Source organism: Miniopterus schreibersii (genome assembly GCF_964146895.1).
Source record: "Miniopterus schreibersii genome assembly, chromosome: 1".
Taxonomy (NCBI): domain Eukaryota; kingdom Metazoa; phylum Chordata; class Mammalia; order Chiroptera; family Miniopteridae; genus Miniopterus; species Miniopterus schreibersii.
Window position 1 is genome coordinate 24,479,236 of NC_138101.1, and position 19,641 is coordinate 24,498,876.

Genomic DNA, 19,641 nt, shown 5'->3' on the forward strand with positions numbered 1-19,641 from the left:
TTTAAAAGATACAGCAGAAACAAAGAAGGAGTGACATTTGCCCAATTATTCTCATACAATCACAAGGAAGGACAGTTCCCCACCCCCAGTGATCTCCTTAAGGACGGATACAGCTATTGGCAGACATGATGTGGGTGATGACTCTGGGAGTGAGCATTTGACAGTCTGGGTTCCCAGTAATGTGACTACCTCAGGACACCTCGTTTTCTTAATATTGTGGTGTCTGTGAAAAGGAGCACTCAGGATATGCCAACTGGCAGGTATATTCCCTCAGGGCTCCAATATCTTCAGAAACAGAGAGGCACACACACACACACACACACACACACACACACACACACACACACCTTTCATCATTAGAAGGATTTGCTTCGCATTGTTCAAAATATTCTAAGGTACAAGAACATATTTCTTATTAACATGCTTATAGAACTCATTTGCTGTATGTTTAGTAACATTAAAAATTACAATATATCTGGACATCAGAGGAGAAAACCATGAACTACAACTTAAAGAAATTTCCTATATCAGTATAAAGCAGGACACAATGTATCAATATTTGTGAGACATGCAAAAGGGCAAATTGTTTCAGAAAATAAAGATTCAATATATAAAATTAGTATCATGACATACACCTCCTCAAATTTACTTTAATAACTAACTGCCTCTTTTGCAAAGTATAAGAATGTAGTTTGCTATTTTAAGAAAATGTGAGAGTTCACAGAAAAACCGAAGGGAAATAGAAAAGGCATCTTATAACATAGTAAGATATAAGAATCAAAACTAATTTTTTAAACTCATATTTAAATAGAATTATTGTTTTAGAGTCTCCAATGCTCAAAGTCAACCATATGATAACTTTTCTAGAACAACGTGGATACTGAGCGTTGACGGTCACATGCTTTCCTTCCTGGACACTGGCTCATTTATTGCAGAAGGTTTTTTTGTGGGGGAGCAAAGATAGAAGCCATGAAAGAATGATCCCTGAGAAAAGATTATTGCTTACGCTATTATTATATATGGCAATATGATGATAATTAATTGTCTTCATGTGAAGTTGGTGGAGGTTATTTATTGCAGCCTTGTGCTCAAGAGGTTTGGCTCATGTTGTAGTTTTGTGACAATCGATCAGGGAAGATTTATGGGAGATGGGAAAAGAAGTTGAGCTCTACATGACAGATGGCTAGGTTCGATGAGTCAGGGTGTATCCAGCTGAAGTCCAGAATACCAGCTAAGGAAAACAGAGCCAAGAGGTACTGTAGGTTCAAAGAAGCAAAAATTTGAACCCAGAAAATTAGCTAAGGCAAAGATAAGAAACCTAAATTAAGAGATAGAGAGCAAAATATTAGAAATTAAATATTCAGTCTCAGATTGATTCTTGGCAAGGCTCTGGTAGCAGAAGCAAGACAGTGTTGGTATCGAACGATGGCTCAATGGCTCACACTTCTTAGGCTGTGATTCATTACAGATATAGCAGAGAGTCTCCGAGGTGGTTTTCAATGGTTTTTATCTCCTGAATTTCTCATTGTAATGAAGTCCCCTCTTGCATTGTACCAGGATTTTGCTGTGACCGTTTTCATGTTGCAGAAGAGGTGACATATAAATTCTAAGATTAGGCTATAAAAGATTGTGATTCCCATCTTGGATGCTGCTATGTGAATGGGCCAAAGGTGGTCTCTGCGCAGTTGCTCCTATGTTTTTACTTTTTCACAGCAGGATAGAGAAACCATCAGCTCAAAGCCGACAGGGACCAAACTCAGATTCTTACACATCCAATTGCTTTAAATATAGCCCAAATAAGCATATGTTTAGCTATTTTGAGCCCGCCTGCTTTGCATACCCCATGAAACTGCACTCAACACCTGCTAGCCCCAGATAAGACAAAGCCTGGAGCCATGAAGGACCCCAGAATCAGGCTGCGTTTCAGAGCTCACTGACCCAGAGGTTCACTCCTTGGCTGAATGACATCACCTGGACGGGTAGGCCCCCTGCTTTCCCCTCCAGAGATCTCTTGCTCTCTTCTTCCGACGGCCTCACGCTGCCTCTGGAAGGCCTCCGGCGGTGAGGAACTTCCTCTTTCATGCAACCCTGTTCAAGCGCCACCTTCTGAAGCTGGTCAAACATTGCCATTTTGCGATCTTGGTTTTTCCCTTGCTCAGCCTCAAAACCTTGGAACTCACCTCCAGCAACCGCACCGTCTTTCTTTCGGGGCTCCCGCTTTGAAGGAAGGAAGCTGCCTTGCTCTGAGCAGCCCAGTGGAGGAGTCCAAATGGTGAGGATCTAAAGCATCCAGCCAGCAGCCAGTGAGGAATCGAAACCTGCCAACAACCACACAAGTGAACTTGGAAGCGAGCTTTTCAACCCCAGTGAAACCTTGAGATGACTGCAGCTGGTTCGAGACCCCGAATCAGAGCCATACAGTGAAGCCTCTCTGAGATTCCTGCTCCTCAGAAACTTGGAGAAATAATAAGTGTTGTCTTATGCTGCCAAACATGGGATACCGTATTGCACAGCAATAGATAAATAATACAATAACTCTCCGGTCTGCAGTTCAGTCACCTTAATGTTGGATAAGCATAATCGCAGGGTAGAAAGCAAGAAAGTATATGGGATGGGACGAATGACCAGTGACTTACTCACACTCTTACTTCGTATCTAAATATAAAACTAAAATTTTAAATCTGGTGATTAAAATTGACCTTCTTTCCCAATGAAAATGAACAAACATGGGGAATTTCAAGAGCAAAAATGTGAAAGAAAATGACTTTTATAAGTTCATTGCTCATATCTCTATTTATATCTGTCTCCTTGAGTACGAAGAAAATGCTCAACAATTCAGGAGGGTTTTGTTTTTATTTTATTCATTTTATTTTTACTGTAGGGGGCATATTAAAACAAAGCTCCTGGGTAAAACAACCCTTCATGCATCACATCAGATGGAGTTAATCACTTCTCTTCCCTCCCACTGTACCTGTAACATCGACCATTATCCAGTGTATCACTGAGCTGTACCTCTTTTGTCTGCATGTGTTTACTCCTTTTGTATTCTCAGCACCTCATAGGGTATTTGACACATGATCAGACAATAACTCAGTTTGATTTGAATTTACCTGAAAATTAGACTTTTTAAATTTTGCAAGATGTATTGCATGTTTTCATTTTTTTGGACATCTCAGATGAAGGCTGGAGTGGAAACAAACAGTGCCACTAAACAAGAACATTTCTTTATCAACTTTCATTCATTTCCCTTTAGGGAGGAATTACTAAGTGGGGGACTCATTGGCTTAAATGTGAGAGTGAGAGGACAAGCTAAACCATAGCAACCAATTGCAAAGTTCTTGAACTCTCGTAGGGAGAAAGAAACATACGCATATTTTTTGATGAGACTTTTTCTGATACCCCACAATTCACTCCGTCAGCCCAAACTTCTAAGTAAAGTGGCCCTAATTTCCTTGCACTCTAAAGAGACCTGTTCTCTTTAAAGCTGACAAAACAGTTTGAACAAGACATCCCTTCTTGGGTTTACTGAAACAGAATTCAGCCAGACCACTTCCGATGATGCCACCACAAACATATGGGGTTCTGTAGGTTTACAGAGAGTGGGCCCGCCGCCTCCGACTGGGCTTGTTCTTCCATTCAATCCACACTCTCCTTCAGTCCCTTAATATTTACTGACCTCCTCTCGTGCCTCGGGCTCTGTGGAAGGTGCACAGGATGAAGTGACTAATACGGGATTCATGCTCTGCCCTCAGGACAATTACATTGTGTGTGACATTGAAAAACAACCAGTATTTTAAAATGCAGAGCTGTGAGTGGCAGAGTCTAAGCGAAGGCAAGGGAAGAGTATGAAAAAGAGCCTGGCAGACGAGAATATATAATAAGAGGGGTAACAAGGGTGGCTTTGACGTAGGGTTGATTTTTGTAGAGGAAGACTATAGGAATATCGTGTTTGTATTTTAACATAGATTAAAGAAATTTACTTCTCTCTCAACTGTTAAAATGTTTGCTACACATACAATTTTTGGATATACATATTGGATATACAGGGACCTCTTTTAGTATCAGTTTTCTAAGTTATGAGGAGATTGACTAGCTGGATAGCTCAGAATTCACAAACTAGCTGCCTGGGCTGTTACCAGCCAAAGATTTACTCTTGAAATTTCTTTATGAGTTGACATCATTGAAAACATGAGAAATTATACATACATGTGTATCTCATTCATTCCATTAATATTTATCTTGAAAAATATGAACATATGACAAGGCTGGGCCCAGTATATCACATGGCAACAACTAGGTGAAGCTGATAAAAGCTGTCTCTCTTAGGAGGGCTGTGCTTTTCTCATTTGCCTTAGCTTTCATATTTCCTATTTTCTGTTGTTCTCAATTAAACTACCTGCTCACTATTGGCATTCTTTTTTATGGCTGAGTAACATTACATAGTATATATGTACCTCAACTTTTTTATCCACTTGTCTATTGATGGGTACTTGGGTTGCTTCCATATCTTGGCTTTTGTAAATAATACTTCAATGAATATGTGACCTCCAGGAATTTTTGATGTGCCTTTCAGTGTTAAGTGTCTGTGGTTAAATTTATTTCATACTTTACTATTTTTCTTCTAGACACGTTCAGGAAACTCTTGTTAAGTTTGGCATTATTCTAAAAGATCCTTGGGGAACAAAAATATTTTCTCTTTTTTTTTTTTAATATATCTTTATTGATTTCAGAGAGAGGAAAGGAGAGGGAGAGAGGGAGATAGAAACATCAATGATGACAGTCATTGATCGGCTGCAGCCCGCAACCCGGGCATGTGCCCTGACCGGGAATTGAACCCCGATCGCCTGGATCCTAGGTCGACGCTCAACCGCTGAGCCACGCCCGGCTGGGCGAACAAAAATATTTTCATGACATGGACAAAAGGGAACCCTTGTACACTTTTGGTGAGAATGTAAATTGGCTCAACCACTATGAAAAGCAGTATAGATGCTTCTCCAAAAATATGAAATAAACCACCACATTATCCAGAATTTCTACTTTTGAACATATATCTAAAGTATATAGAAACAGGATCTTGAAGAAATATCTACACTCCTATGTTTATTGCATCATTATTCACAATAGTCAAAATATGGAAACAACCTAAGTGTCCATCAACAAATGAATGGATAAAGAAGATGCACACACACACACACACACACACACACACACGAATATTATTCAGTCGTGCAAAAGAAGGAAATCCTGCCATTGTGACAACAGGGATGGACTTGAGGGCATTATGCTAAGAGAAATAAGCCAGACAGCAAAGGACAAATACAGTGTGCTCTCATTTATATGTAGAATCTTAAAAAGCCAAACTTATAAAAACAGTGGATTGGTGGTTACCAGAGTCTGAGAGCTTATCAGAGGCTGAAGGGGGGGGGGGGTGGGGGGGAATTGAAGAGATGTTTAAAGGTACAAACTTGTAACTAGCAGAGACACAAGTCCTGAGGGGTCTAATGCACAGCATAGTGATTATAGTCAACAATACTATATTATAAACTTTAGAATTGCTGAGAGACTAGATCTTAACTGTTTCTCACCACAAAAAAGAAATGATAAATTATATGATGTGATAGAGGTGTTAGCTAACCCTAATGCAGTAATCATATTGTGATATATAAGTGTACAAAGAAACATGTTGTGTGTACACCCTAAACTTATACAATGTCCTATCTCAATTATATCTCAATAAAAAAAAATTTCATGAAAAAGATTTCATGGATGCTTGTTTTCAGCATTTGAGGGCCTTTGCTAAACCAAGATTTTTGGTTAAGCAGGGTAGATGCCATCTTGTATCAGGTTTTATTAACTGTAAACAGTGTTGGAAGAATATGAGAGGCTACCAACCCTATTGCTTTAACCAAGGTGATAAGACAGAAAACAAAGCTGACTCCTGAAAGGAGATGAAGAAGGAAATAATCCCATATTTCTTATATGCATCATTTATTTTAGAAATATGTTGCTTACATTATTATTAAGACTCTATTTAAATCAAGAGCAAGGACTGACTAAAATTGTTGAATAGAATGACTAACATTATTAAACACTACTACTGTCAAGCACTTTCTTTAGCTTATCTCATGAGTTCCCACCTGTCATCTAAGATTGATAATAGTATTACCCCTATTTTCCAGATAAGAAAATTAAAACTTAGAGTGGTTAATAACATATGAGACCACCAGGCAACCGTGGTGCTTCTGCAGTGTACTTGGATATCTCATCATTTTTAAAGCCATCCATTGGCTTGTAAACCCAATCATTGTTAGTCACAGAATTTTATATTTACTATATTACTAAACATTATTCTCTCCCAAGCTATCATCATGTAAGCCCTGAAATAAGTTAATACCTGCTTTTCATCAGTTCCTATGTGTGTTCCATAGAATATCCATGCAAAAGAATGATAATTACACTATAGAATCAGTCAGCTGCTGGAAGAGTTGTCTACTTGAGTTGTCTTCAATCAGATTTTAATCAGCATCTGAAAAGCCCTAACTACAGAGTAGAATGAGAGCTGGATCCTGAATCCATTTACTTTGGCTGAAAAAACAAAACACCAACAAGCCACAGCAATAGGATAGATAAAGCAGTGAAAATCTATTAGAAAAAAGGTCACATGTTCTTTAGTAATTAATCTGTTAGGAGAGTGGCACTATAATGCTTGACTAAGATTGAATTTAAGGTTATCAGGGTCTGGTTGAGTTAATCTACCATCTAGATGTGAATTCACCTTTGACTGGCCTTTGAATGGTTTTGCTTGAATCAGCTGCACACACCAGTCAACATTAAATTGTAGAACAAGTTTTTACTCATGAATTTATTTTTATAAACAGGTTGTTTACAAGAAAGTTACTGAGACATACTCCTAAAAATAAGTTAGTCAGTTACTCATTAGGTAATTTCTTTATAATATGTTGTTAATGTATGCTTGGAAAATATAAACTTTTGTATTTTAAAAGTTATCATATCTCCAGTTATTTTTACCAATAATACCGCAATTAAAAGTGCATATTTTGAAGCACAAGTTATCCCTAAGAGCCTCTGTTAATTGAAATGCTTGCTTAATTAACATATTTTTGTTTCCACCAGGGTGTGCCAATTAAGAGAATGGTATCATATTGCTATCTTGTTAATAGTATATATCATATGTCCATCATCAACTCACCAGCATTCTTGATTCCCCAACTTTCAGAAGAAGCTTGTCTGGAGAAGGATATTCCATTTTATTCCAGATATATTGCATTTTTTGTATAGCTCATTGAAATGAGTTTCCTCAGAGTGGAATTTCTCCCTCCATTATAGTTTTTCTAATGGGGATCCTTTCTTTGTTAAATAAATTGAGGTGATAGAATGGAAGCTCCAGTGTAATTTTGGGTTCTACTGTCTTCTTAGTTTTCCACACAAACTGTACTCAAAAGTGGAAGAAAACCTTGTTAGAGTGGCGCAGTGGAAAGTTTAGACACTGGGCATCAGGAGTGCTGAGTTTTAATTTCGGCTGTGTTCCTTTACTTTGGGAAAGTTGTTTAAGCTTTCTGACTCTCTCAAAATCCTTATCAGCACAATATGTACAATTCTATTTAACTTGCCTACTCAGTATTGTTTTAGGAATTAGGTAGTGGCTATGCACTTTATAAAATATAATATTCTAGCAAAACCAAATTATTGTGTACTATAGGAACAGACAGATTTGAGAATTACTTTAAAAGGTGTATGGCTTATAGCTATAGGTTTGCTATAAGAATTTAATATTAATAGTCTAGTTTTAATACACAATATTAAATCTAAATCGTGAAAACTAAGAGAAATTATGAGACGTATTTCACTTTTGAGTAAAATATGAAAAAAGGCACAGCTTTATGGGAGATAACAGCTATGCTCTCATCAAACGTGAAAGAAAATGCATTTGCTTTGCATAGTCAACTCCGCCTGTATGTTGCGTTGGGCCTATAGTATGGTGAGGTCAGCAATAGGGCAATAGAAGGAGCTATTATACAAGCGCAGCATCACTTTTTATGCAGAAGGATTTGTATAATTATTTTTTCCAAGATCAATGAGTAATAAGCAAATGTCACAGACCTTCACATTTTGAATCAAATGATGTTATAATTATAAGGGTAAACAGACATAGAAAAGTGAAAGAAAAAAATTTTTCTTTGTACAAATAGAGAACTTTTTCTTATTCCCTTTTCTTAGACCATTTCCTTTAGAAAACATGTGTTATTTTTCTGAATCTTTGAGATATATGTAAATCTTTTTTAAAAGCTGAATAAGACCTTTTGCCAATTTAAAGAACACAAAGGACCTGGAGCTTTCGTCTTTAAGATATGATCAAGGCCGTCATCCCTCGTTTCCCAGTTTCTACAGGGAGATAGGGGCCTGACCTTAGATGGTGTCTGGCTTCAAGCTGCAAACCTCCTGTCATAGAGCTATGAGAAATTCATTATTCCTTTAGATAAAGCTAATAAGATAGCCTAGTTGATCACCCCAATTACCAGAAGAATTTAGAGGAAACTATGTGTGATCAGCGATGCTGACAAGTCCTCTTTCTCGGAGACTAGTTGTTGTTTGTCTTGAGAACATGCACGTAGTGGCTTGTGTCTGTTTAGCTATAGAATAAGATGAGATTTGCTTTTCCCAATGTCTTTGTAGTCTATTTAACAGATTGCCTGCGTGTGCATTGCTTTCCGGTTTAATACTTACTTAAAAATAAAACTGCTTGTTTTCCTCTTATACTATTTTGGAGAGGTTTGGGGTTGGCCAGGGATTTTGTTTTTAATTGTATTTCCCAAGCATCACACATGTCTGATTATAACACTATTTCATTTAAAGGTTTTGGATGACTTTCTTTTATCCATGAGATCAAGTCCAAATCTCCAATATGAGCTCAATGTCCTCTACCATGTAGCAGTCATATATCTTTAAAAAATATATATCTTTATTGATTTCACAGAGAGGAAGGGAGAGGGAGAGGGAGATAGAAACATCAATGATGAGAGAGAAACATCAATTGGCTGCCCTACTGAGGATCAAGCCCTCAACCCGGGCATGTACCCTGACCGGGCATTGAACCTCGATCTCCTGGATCCTAGGTCAATGCTCAACCCCTGGGCCACGCCCAGATATGATCTTTTAGCATCATATCTTAGTGCCTCCTACATACAAGCCTCAAGAAAATGCTCAGCACAGTCCTGCCTCCTGAGTGTGCTTTGCAAATTTAAATAGTCATTCACAAGGATGTGGTGGGGCAAGACCAGAATAGCAGAGTAATAAGCTTGGTGGATCATTTTCCTAACAAAAACAATTTAGCAGGTGAAAATTATAAAAATAAATTATTGAAAATTGTCCTAAGGGAAGGAATGGGTACAGGATATGAAAGTACAGGCTACAGGAACACAAGAAATAGAAACACACTAATTCAAGAAAATTTACTAAATCTTGGTAAGAATGGGAGAGTCTGTGGCATTGAAACTGTGAATCGCTCCCTGACATCCTCTCCAGCTCCTCGAAATGATAACTCTAACCTGGGGACTCTTCTCTGGGCAAGTGCAGCCAAGAGCACTGGACCGCCTTTCCCACTAGGTCAGTCTAGGGCTGGGAACCATGCTTAAGAACCCAAGGAAGGTACGAAGGTGTGATAAAAATGTGTCACCAAATATATATATGTAAAATCATTGCAAAGACAGAAATGCTTAAAAATAGCAATTCTTGAGTCAAAAAATAACAACTGAAATTTAAAAGTTCACTAGATGCATTTAATGGTAGAGTTTAGTTACTATTTGAAGAAAAATCACCGAAGTTGAGGAGAAATGAATAAAAAATGAATCTGAAGAACAGCAAGAAAAAGAATAAAAAATTTCTGAAAAATGTGACATATGTGTAACTTTGAAACAACCAGAAGACAAGTCAGCCTATCCAATGAACTCATAAATGGGGGAAAAAATAATGTAAAATGTGAAATAAAACAATGCATATGAGTTCTAACTGAAGACTACTTTCAAATAAGTACCCATTGGCTTAATTTATCAATTTAAAAGATACTTTCAGATTGAATTAAATATATATATTTATAAAAGCAGGCCTAAGTGTAGAACTCAGAATTTGAAACTCATAGATTAAAAAAAGAAAGAAAAAAAGAAAAGACCTGACAATTGTTTGAAGATTCTCTCTTAAAATATATTGAAGTTTAAAAATAAAAAATAAAAGGATGGAAAATGGATACAATCATTATAAACATAGAGGTAACAATATTGATTATTAAAAACAACAGAATGTAAGGTGAAAAGAAAATAGGGTCAAAGAAAAGAGATTTTATAAACGGAATAATAGATGAAGAAATAATATTCAACACAAGCATGTATAAGCTACTTCAAAATATACAAAGTAAGTTTTGGCAGTGCGATAGGATAAATGTAAACCAGAAATTGTAATGGGAAATTCTAATATACTCCGTTCAGGAACACTGAGATCAAGCAGTCGAAAATAAACTTGATTGTTCATAAAAATTTTGACATAGATAAAGGAAGCCTTGAATGAACAGCTTCCTGCCCAGTTATTTTGCTGTTCTGATCATTCAAAAAATAGTCAAACATCTGCCTGAAGTTCACTCACACAATTTAAGAATTGTTTATTGAGAGGTGAAAACATTTTCTGCAACAAGGAAACAGCCTCATCGGCTTTCAGTCCTTGTGCAAAGCGTTTAACCGAGTGGGGATCAGCAGCTTTGTTGAAATTAACGTCTCACAACAGAAATTCAAGCCTTCTTCCAGGGCCTTTGGCTGCATTTGACAACTGTTCTTTGCATCACTACTCATATACATATTTTTCTTTACCCAAACAGCGAAAACAGTGTTACCACTCATTGAAGATGTCCTATTTCTGAACAGCTACATCTTTCAGCTAAAGATTTTAATAGCAGAAGAAATTCAGGGGATTTTGAGGATTCTAAAAGGAGCTCTCCAAAAATAAGAATTCTTTTTTATGTCACCCGAGTGCACATGTGATGAAATCTGGGAGTTGGCTGCACAGAGAGATGTCATTAGTTTCATGTAGCTGCAGGCTGATGTGAAAAGACAGAATCACTAATTCTTCATGACCTGTGATATATTAGGAAACAAACAGCATGTTTCTTGAATGGGTGGTGTCATTTGTCACAGGTACTGCTTTGTTTTCTTTCTGAACAACAAGTGACAAACCAGCTTTCATTGCCAGGAAACGTGGTTGATTAAGGCCTCTCTAGTTATGAGCAGTTCTGTTTCATAACTGGAAACAGCATGTGCTGTCTTGCAGGATACTTCCTGGGAAGGGTTTGATTCAGGATCGCTTTAATTTCCAGGCTCCTTCAACCATGCCACCTTCTCATGAGAAAAACCAACACTGTGTGACACATTCTCATGTTAAATATATCTGAGCAGAGTTTTCAGTCTTAACGGCTTTACGTTACTATTGAGAAAAGAGATTGCCCCTCTCTAATACTGTGGTTTTATGGCCAATCAGATTTTTAAATAAAATTAAAATAAAAAGTAATTTTACTTTCATTTAATTTTTTTATTTGATAGTTTCAAACTTAAGTTGTACCCAATATAAAAATTGGCAAAAATATGTTTTTAATAATTTATATGAACCAGAAGCTATTCTACATGAAATATGGTATAATGATTATACTTCCATAAGTATACACAGTAGTGTATTATGCCAATTACAGCAGATATAAAAGCATTTATGTAACATTTCCTCCATAGACAAATACACATTTTTTAACATGACAGAAAGATAATAATAGAAAAAATTGTGTGTGTGTGTGCGTGTCTGTGTGTGTGTGTGTGTGATGTATTTTTCTGGGCTATGCCTAGTTCATAGAACTAATAAAATCTGTAGGTAAAAGATTAAAGCTCCTGATATGAAGGAATTTTAAAGGTTTTACATTTACCAAAACTGAGTGCAGGATCGGAGATACAGTGATTTGTAACTCTAATAACAGGCTGGTCTTACCCCTTGCTGGAGCAGACTAGAGAACAAAAGTAAAGTAATGTCATGGCTTTGATTGAGCAGTGCCCTTTTGCTCAAAAATGCTTAATTAATCTCTATTTCATTCACAATAAATAAAAACTCCATAATTTGGCATTCAAGACAGTCATGATTTTAAAGCTAATTATCAACTAGTTTTCATCAGGATAGCTACATAACAACTAAATGGAACTCCTTGGTACTTGCATAGGTGCTCCATGCTTTCTCACCTCCATTAAAAACATATTTTGTTTCTCCAATACCTCTGTTTCCTTAAGGACCAAATATTATTTATCTTTTACAACCCTGTGGAAATTATTTGCCTTCTACGTTGTCTGCTCTAATCAAGTTAGGCAAAAATAATCTCTTCAATCTGAGTCCCTTGAGATTTTTCTGTTCAATTCGAGTATGAAAAATTTCACTTTTTATCCTATTTTAATCGTATTTATGTATTTTTTATTACCTCTGTCCTTGTGGATTAATCTTTGGAAATTCTGCATCATATCAGTGTTTGCACACATCAGTTGTTCATTAGTGAGTGAGTGAATCAACAAATGAAGTAATGATGAAGGGTAGAATTCTTTTTTAATAATTCTTTACTCTGGCTTATGTTGTCTGCCAATTCAAGTTAGCAATAACTCTTGCTCTCAATTGATTATCTGTTTAGAATCACCTAATGAGAAAACAATTCTTAGCTGAGAATACTGATCCAAAGAATCAGTTGCTTTGCTGTAGTTGATATTACAATGCAAATAATGAATATTTAATTGTCAAGACTTAGCAGTATTAGATCCTTTTAAAGAACCTTAAAGTTCTAGTTATATAAAATCACACAAAGATGAAAAACATGATTGAGCCTCAGATTTTATGTTAAAGGCTAGTTATGATCTGAATGATGCCTAGGAGTCTGTTAAAAGCCAGGCACTGTGCACAGACTTCACTCAAACCTCAGAAGAGCCCTCACGTTGGGTAACTCCACTCCTCAGATGACTGTACAAGGCCCACGGAGGGCAGGCGAGTTCACCTCATACAACTATTGATTGGTAGATTCAAGATCTATCCAGGTCTGTTCTCTTTCCACTTGAATTGCTCCTAAATTTATAATAATTTTGACATTGGCAATGTCGGGTGGAGAAAATTGGGTATAGTGAGTGAAATCCTGAAGCAGGGGTCCGAAAGCCAGGGGTCCAGAAAAGATGAATTTGACAAGGGCACAATTGAGCCAATCACACCTGGGGACCAAGATTATAACCCTGGGAGATAATATTTTAAGAACTAGATTAAGGATATATTATAGAAATACTGGAATGCCATATAATGGAGGATGACTTCATAATGTAAATACAACAAAATATTAAACATTCTTGAGCAGGTAAATGATGAAAACAGAGTTTTTCTCCCAGGCATTTTGGTTGCAGTCAAACATTGAATAAGTACTTCAAAATTTGAACAGAGAATTTAGACAATTAACAAACAAAATGCAACATGGATTAATTTCACAACATGAAAAAAAGTACAGACACAAATATGCCGTAATATGCATGATCTAAGGTCAATTTAGCATCAGAAACTATGTCTTATTTGATTCATACTGACTGGAATTTGTCTCTCTTAACTTCTATTTCTCTATATTCTCTCAAGAAAGTCTCTAATCTTTGGAAAACCCTGAGACAACCAAGAATAATTTGCTTGTCTTTACAAAATGAGCCTGGAAATGCCTCCTAGCCACTTCCCTTCCACAGCATGAGCTAAGCTATTCCTATTTTAAATACCTGTCAAGAACCCAGCTTAGTGTAACATAAATCCTTGTAGCTTTTGAGATGCCATGTGGGTGCTTTATTTCTATCTCTTCCTTCCCTAGGGTGCATGGCTTCTTGTTTTGTTTTTTCCCGGTGACTCAACAGAGGACCATTCTCATTCTCCAAAGGAAAAATATAATTTATTACTATTAAAAAGCAGAGTACAAAGCCTTGCTTCACATTTTCCCTACTTGTTTTTATCACCAGCTCTAAATCTTTCTTACTAGGGTGTTTCTGAAAGGGATTTGAAATTTCTCTTGTAATGTTTAAAATATATTTTGAACATAATACTTTTGATTGTGTACCCTATTTGATTATATTATTTGCCACTGCACACTGAGTATTGATTACTAGATTATTTATAATGTAATAGAGAATACTTTTATTAAGAAGACTTTTATTAGTTTGCAGAAAATCATTTAGAAGTCCACATTTCTCATTTTCCTTTTCATTTTTAAGATAACTGTTCAGCCTTTTCTAATTCACGTAGCTCAGGCACGTCCCTTATACTTTGCTTATCCAGTAAAGTTCTTTGTCATGGTGAAAATTTGTTCCCTCTGTTTTTCCTCCAACTGATGGCTTCAGTTATGTTGGTAACGGTCTAATATATACACACATAAAAACAAAATAAGATAAAAGAGAAGGAGGGAGGAGGAAGAGGTGAGGGAGAAGATATTAATTCATTTGGTAGGCTGGAAGAGATTTTTGGCTGTTCTAAAAACAATGAATGATTAGGAAAATTAATTTATATTTAAGAAAGAAGCTTATTTCTTTCTCCTAAATAATTCATTCAATAGCAAAATCTGAAAACAATATAGGCCAACCACATGCAGAAAACCTGTCTGTTCCTGACAAAACACAGTAAATTTGGAGTGACACTCTGCATGTAATTCCATTTTCTGCTAGGCTTTGGGACAAAATTATATTGTGCATGAAATCTGAAATACTATAGGAGGCAAGCTACCCTAAAAAAGTGTGTTAAAAAGCTCTGTTATGATTCATCTTCTTTGCCTGTTCCTAAAAACCTGAAGACATAGGTCTCACTACACCAGAGCCAGATATTCATAATATTTTTAAATTATTAACTAAGTAATTAATAAAATGTATTTTAAATTGAGATTCTGGGGACTTTTTTCTTAGATAGGCCAATATAAACTGCATTGAATTGTTTATGTTTTAATATATCTTTATTGTTGAAAGCATTACAAATGTCACCCTTTTTCCCCCATAGATCCCCTCCACCCTGATCCCCCCTCCCAGGCCTTCACCACACTATTGTCTGTGTCCATGGCTTATGCATATAAGTTCTTAGGTTAATCTCTCCCCATTCACCCACCCATTCCTGCCTTCCCTTTGAGATTTGTTACCCTGTTTCATGCTTCTTTGTCTCTGGATCTATTTTGTTCATCGGTTTATTTTGTTCATTAGATTCCACATATGAATAAGATCATATGATACTTGTCTTTCTCTGACTGGCTTATTACACTTAGCAAAATACTCTCCAGGTCCCACCATGCTGGCTCAAACGGTAAGAGAAGGGTAAGAGATCTTTTTTTTTTTTTTTTACAGCTGCATAGTATTCCATGATGTAAATGTTCAAAAAGATGCCTGATGATTTCAAACTTCTTTTTTTTTAAAGTTTCTTTATCTATATTATTGAGAATATTACAGATGCCCCCTTTTTATCCCCACTAATCCCCTCACACCCCCAGGCTTTCCCCACACCAATGTCTCTGTCCATGGGTTATGCTTATAAACATGTAAGTTCTTTGATTGATCTCTCCCCACCCACTACCTCCTCCCCTCCTTCCCTCTGAGATCCCTCAGTCTGTTCCATGCTTTTATGTCTCTGGATCCATTTTGTTCATCAGTTTATTTTGTTCATTATATTCCACATATAAGTGAGATCATGTGGTATTTGTCTTTCTCTGACTGGCTTATTTCACTTGGCATAATACTTTCAAGTTCCCTCCATGCTGTGCCAAAGGATAAAAGATCCTTCTTCTTTACAGCTGTGTAGTACTCCATGGTGTGAAGGTCCCACAACTTTTTTATCCACTGATCTACTGATGGGCAATTGGGCTGTTTCCAGATCTTAGCTATTGTAAATTGTGCTGCTGTGAACATCAGGGTGCGTGAGTTCTTTGTGATTGGTGTTTTGGGTTCCTTTGGATATGTTCCTAGAAGAGGGATCACTGGGTCAAATGGCAGGTCAATTTTTAATCTCTTGAGGAACCTCCATACCGCTTTCCATAGTGGCTGCACCAGTCTGCATTCCCACCAGCAGTGTACTGGGTGCCCTTTCTCCACATCCTCGCCAGCACTTGCAGTTCCTTGATTTGTTGATGGAGCCATTCTGACAGGTGTGAAGTGATACCTCATTGTGGTTTTAATTTGCACCTCTCTGATGATAAGTGACGTTGAGCATTTTTTCATATGTCTCTTAGCCATCTGTATGTCCTCTTTGAAGAAGTGCCTACTTAGGTCCTTTGCCCATTTTTTAATTGAATTGTTTGTGTTCCTTTTGTTAAGTTGTATGAGTTCCTTATATATTTTGGATATTAACCCTTTATCAGATGTGTTATTGGCAAATATGTTCTCCCATGGAGTGGGCTCCCTTTTCCTTTTGTTGATGGTTTCTTCTGCTGTGCAGAAGCTTTTTGTTTTGATGCAGTCCCATTTGTTTATTACTCTGGGCTTTTCTGGTTGTTCCCTTTCTAAGTTTTTAAGTTTCAGGGTTAGAGAGCCTATTAAAAGTTTTTCTTGTTTTTTGAGGTAGGCTTGTATTGCTATGAATTTCTCTCTCAGGACTGCTTTCATTGTGTCCCATAGGTTTGGAGTTGTGAATTCATTTTCATTTGTTTCCAGGAAGTTTTTGATTTCTTTCTTGATCTCTTTGGTAACCCATTCATTGTTTAAAAGCATGCTTTTCAGCCTCCATGTGTTTGAATGTTTTTTAGTGTTTTTATTGTAGTTGATTTCTAATTTCATGTGACTGTGGTCCAAGAAGATGCTTGATATGATTTCAATCTTCTTGAACTTGTAGAGACTTGTTTTGTGTCCTAACATGTGGTCTATCTTTGAGAACGTCCTGTATGCACTTGAGAAGAATGTATATTCTGCAGCTTTGGGGTAGAATGTTCTGTAAATGTCAGTTAAATCCATCTGATCAAGTGTGTCATTTAGGGTCACTGTTTTCTTAACTTTTTGTCTGGAAGACCTATCCAATGAAGTCAGTGGGGTGTTAAGTCCCCTAGTATGACTGTATTGCTGTCGGTCTCTCCCTTAAAGTCCTCTAGCAGTTTTTTTTTAATAAATTTAGGTGCTCCTATATTGGGTGCATAGATGTTTATCAGGGTTCTATCCTCTTGTTGGATCAATCCCTTTAGTATTATGTAATGACCTTTCTTGTCTCTCCTTATGGTCTTCATCTTGAAGTTTATTTTGTCCTATATGAGTGTTGCTACCCCAGCTTTTTTTTCATTTCCATTTGCATGGAAAATGTTTTCAATCCCTTCTTTCTCACCCTGTGTGAGTCTTTTATTCTGAGGTGGGTCTCTTGTAGACAGCATATATTTGGGTCATGTTTACCTATACATTCAGCCACCCTATATCTTTTTATTGGGGCATTTAATCCATTTACATTTAAGGTTATTATTGAAAGATACTTATCTACTGCCATTTTGTTTCTTTATGCCTATGTTTCTCATTCTTTTTATTTCTACTTCTAATTACAGCAGTCCCTTTAACATTTTCTGTAATGCTGGTTTGTAGTGATAAAGTCTTTTAGCCTTTTTTTTGTCTGGGAAGCTCTTTATTTCACCATCTATCTTGATTGAGAATCTTGCTGGATAGAGTAGTCTTGGTTTCAGATCCTTGTTTTGCATTACCTTGAATACTTCATGCCATTTCCTTCTGGCCTGTAGAGTTTCTGATGAGAAGTCAGCTGACAGCCTTATGGGGGCTCCTTTATAGTAACAGATTGCTTTCCTCTAGCTTTTTTTAAGATTCTCTCTTTGTCTTGAATTTCTGGCATTTTTATTATGATGTGTCTGCGCTTGGAACTCTTTGGGTTCTTCTTGCTTGGGACTCTCTGTACCTTGTGTGACATTTTCCTTGAACAGGTTAGGGAAGCTTTCTGCCATTATTTCATCAAACAGGTTCTCTAACCCCTGCTTACTTTTGACTTCCTCCGACACTCGATAATATGAATATTGTTACATTTCATCCTGTCCCACAGCTCCCTTAGACTGTCCTCCTGTTTAATTGTTTTTTTGGTTTTGGGTCTCTGATTGAGTGATTTTTTCTACCCTGTCTTCTAATTCACTCATCCGATCCTTAGCTTCCTCTAATCTGCTCTTTGTTCCTTCCAATGTATTCTTTATTTCTGCTCTTCATTCTTCATTTTTGACTGGACATTTTTCATAGTTTCCATATCTTTTTTCATGCTGTGGAGCATCCTTACAATTAGTATTGTGAACTCTATATCTGAGAGATTGGTTATCTCCATTTCACTTAGTTCTTTTTCTGGAGACTTCTCTTGTTCTTTCATTTGGGGCTTGGTTTTTGGTCTCCCATCTTGGCTACTTTTTTGGGTTTGTTTTTAAGTGTTAGGTAGATCTGCTAGGACTCTCAGTCTCTTTGGAGGGTCTCTGGTATAGCCCAATATCAGATGCAGTTTGTGCTTGGCCCTGAGTACTCTGTTTGGAGCTATCAACAACCCTATGTTTGAGGTCTCCACTGCTGGGGCTGGCTGTGTTTGGACAGGACCAAGATGCACACCAAAGTCTGCTTTTCTAAGGCCCAGTTCCCAAGCAGATCAGGCAAAGACTCAAAGCATCCTGAGATCTGCCTCTGCCTGCAGACAGATTAATCTGATTCTCTTAATGAGCCTTAGGCTGTAGAAGCTCCACCCAGTGGGGCAGCTGGTTGTTATCAGTCTCTTAACAAGTCTCAGGCCATAGAAACTCCTCTGGGCAGGGCCAGAAGCCTCTCCCTCAGGCAAAAGCCTAAAATTGGCCACCCGAGAAAGATGTCCCCCAGTCTGGGTAAATGACTGGGCACAGGAATCCAGATGGGCGTCCCCTGATCTCACTCTCCAGAGCCCAAAGCCCAAGACTCTTCCTACATAGCTCCAGTCTACTCCACTCCCCATCCACCTGAGCCCAAGGTGAGTGGTTGTACATGAAACTTTGTGTGTTGGCTGTTTAAGAGGGGCCTGCACTCCCAGCCGCCTCTCCCTGGCAGACAGACACCCCCTTCCTTTTACAACCAGATGTTATGTGGGCACCTTTCTCAGTTCTGGTGCTCGGTGCTGGAGAGCCCAGCCTGGGGTTTAGGCCCCAGAGTCCTCAGTGGGAACCGCCACAGCTGAGCTATACCTCGAGACCTTCAGCTGCGGCCTGTGGGAGCCCAGCCAGCCCTCTCGCATCCACACTTTCTACCAGTCTCTGTGAGGTCTCTTCTTTCCTCCTTGGTTATGGGGATGCTCTCCAGCTCGTCTTCAGTTGGTTTTCAGGATGGTTTTTCTCTGTTTTAGTTGTAAATCCGATTGGTCTCAGGAGAGTATCAGTGTGGCTTCCACTCAGTCTGCTGCTATCTTGATTTCAAACTTCTTGAACTTGTAGATACTTGCTTTGTGTCCTAACATGTGGTCTATCTTTGAGAATCTCCCATGTGCACTGGAGGAGAATGCATATTCTGCAGCTTTGGGGTGAAATGTTCTCTAAATGTCAATTAAATCCATCTGATCTAATGTGCCATTTAGAGTCACTGTTTCCTTGTTAATTTTTTA